Source organism: Mirounga leonina, unplaced genomic scaffold (genome assembly GCF_011800145.1).
Source record: "Mirounga leonina isolate KUSES-001 unplaced genomic scaffold, KU_Mleo_1.0 Mir_154, whole genome shotgun sequence".
Taxonomy (NCBI): Eukaryota; Metazoa; Chordata; class Mammalia; order Carnivora; family Phocidae; genus Mirounga; species Mirounga leonina.
This window is the reverse complement of record NW_023270389.1, coordinates 46511359-46513626: the sequence shown is the minus strand read 5'-3', so window position 1 is coordinate 46513626 and position 2268 is coordinate 46511359. Positions and strand designations below refer to the sequence as shown.

General features: G+C 36.1%; 1 pseudogene; it reads right to left on the bottom strand.

Moving 5' to 3' along the window:
• Positions 1-395: 395 nt before the first annotated feature.
• LOC118014641 lies at positions 396-587 on the bottom strand (annotated as a pseudogene).
• Positions 588-2268: the final 1681 nt, after the last annotated feature.

Genomic DNA, 2268 nt, shown 5'->3' with positions numbered 1-2268 from the left:
GCTGGAGAAGAGAGGAATTAATCCAAATCTACAGGTATTGCAGGGGAAGTCTGATGGCAAGTGCTTGGTTTGGCTTCTGGATCTGAGAGGCTGTTGAAAGTTCAATTTGGAGATTCCTTATGAAAAGTTCCAGCAAAACAGGTTTGTTTTCATTTGTTTCCTTTTTTAATTCAAGTGTAATTAACATATGGTGTTACATTAGTTTCAGGTGTACAGTATAATGATACAACAATTCTACACATTACTCAGTGCTCATCATAAGTGTACTCTTAATCTTCTTCACCTATTTCACCCATCTCTCCATTCACCTTCCTTCTGGTAACTCTCAGTTTGTTCTCTATAGTTAAGAGTCTGTTTCTTGGTTTATCTCATTTTATTTCCTTTTGTTCACTTATTTTGTTTCTTAAAGTCCAGATATGAGTGAAATCATATGGTATTTGTCTTTCTCTGACTTATTTCACTTAGCATTACACCTTCTAGCTCCATCCATGTTGTTGCAAATGGCAAGAGTCCATTCTTTTTTCAATTAGTAATAATCCCGCCTCGGATAAACCTCATTGGCTATGATACTGCCACTGCGCAAAGCTAAGAGTCCATTCTTTTTTATGGCTGAGTAATATTCCATCGTATGTGTGTGTGTGTGTGTGTGTATACACACATACATATATATATACCACACCTTCTTTATCCATTCATCTATCGATGGACACTTGGGTTGCTTCCATATCTTGCCGGTTGTAAATAATGCTGCAATAAACATAAGGGTGCCTATATCTTTTCAAATTAGTGCTTTCATTTTCTTTGGGTAAATACCCCATAGTGGAATTACTAGGTCCTATGGTAATTCCATTTTTAATTTTTTGAGCAACCTCCATACTGTTTTCCAGAATAGCTGCACCAGTTTGCATTTCCATCAACAGTGCATGAGTGTTCTTTTTTCTCCACATCCTTGTCAACCTTTATTGTCTTGTGTTTTTGACTTTAGCCTTTCTGACAGGTGTGAGGTGATGTCTTATTGTGGTTTTGATTTGCATTTCCCTAATGATTAATGATGTTGAACATCTTTTCTTGTGTTTATTGGCCATCTGTATGTCTTCTTTAGAGAAATGTCTACTCATCTCTTCTACCCATTTTTAATTGGATTATTTTTTTTGGTGTTGAGTTGTATGAGCTCTTTATATATTTTGGATATTAACCTCTTATCAGATAACATTATTTTTGCAAATATCTTCTCCCATGTGGTGGGATTTTTGTTTTGTTGATGGTTTCCTTTGCTGTACAAAAGCTTTTTATTTTGATGTAGTCCTAATAGTTTATTTTTGCTTTCATTTCCCTTGTCAAAGAAGACCTATCTAGAAAACTGTTTCTACAGTTGATGTCAAAGAAACTGCCTATGTTTTTTTTAAGGATGTTTATGGTTTCAGGTCTCACATGTAGGTCTTTAAACCATTGAATTATTTTTGTGTATGGTTTGAGAAAGTGGTCCAGTTTCTTCTTTGGCATGGAGCTGTCCAGTTTTCCCAGCACCGTTTGCTGAAGAGACTGTCTTTTTCCCACTGCATATTCTTGCCTCCTTTGTTATAATTATGGGTTTATTTCTGGGTGGTCTCTTCTCTTCTGTTGATTTATGTGTCTATTTTTGTGCCAGTATCATACTGTTAGACTACTACAGCTTTGTAGTATATCTTGAAATCTGGGATTGTGATACCTCTAGTTTTGTTCTTCTTTTTTTTTTTTTTTTTTTTAAAGATTTTATTTATTTGAGAGCGAGAATGAGAGACAGCATGAGAGGGAGGAGGGTCAGAGGGAGAAGCAGGCTCCCTGCCGAGCAGGGAGCCCGATGCGGGACTCGATCCTGGGACTCCAGGATCATGACCTGAGCCGAAGGCAGTCGCTTAACCAACTGAGCCACCCAGGCGCCCTAGTTTTGTTCTTCTTTTTCAAGATTGCTTTGGCTATTTGGGGTCTTTTGTGATTCCATACAAATCTTAGAATTATTTGTTCTAGTTCTATGAAAAGTGGTATTGGTATTTTGATAGGGCTGGTATTAAATCTGCAGATTGCTTTGGGTAGTATGGACATTTTAAAAATACTTATTCTCTCAATCCATGAGCATGGAATACTTTCCATTTGTTTTTGTCATCTTCAATTTCTTTCATCAGTGTTTTATAGTTTTCAAAGTACAGGTCTTTCACCTTTTTGGTTAAGTTTTTTCCTAGGTATTTTATTATTTTTGATACAATTATGAATAGGATTGTTCTCTTAATT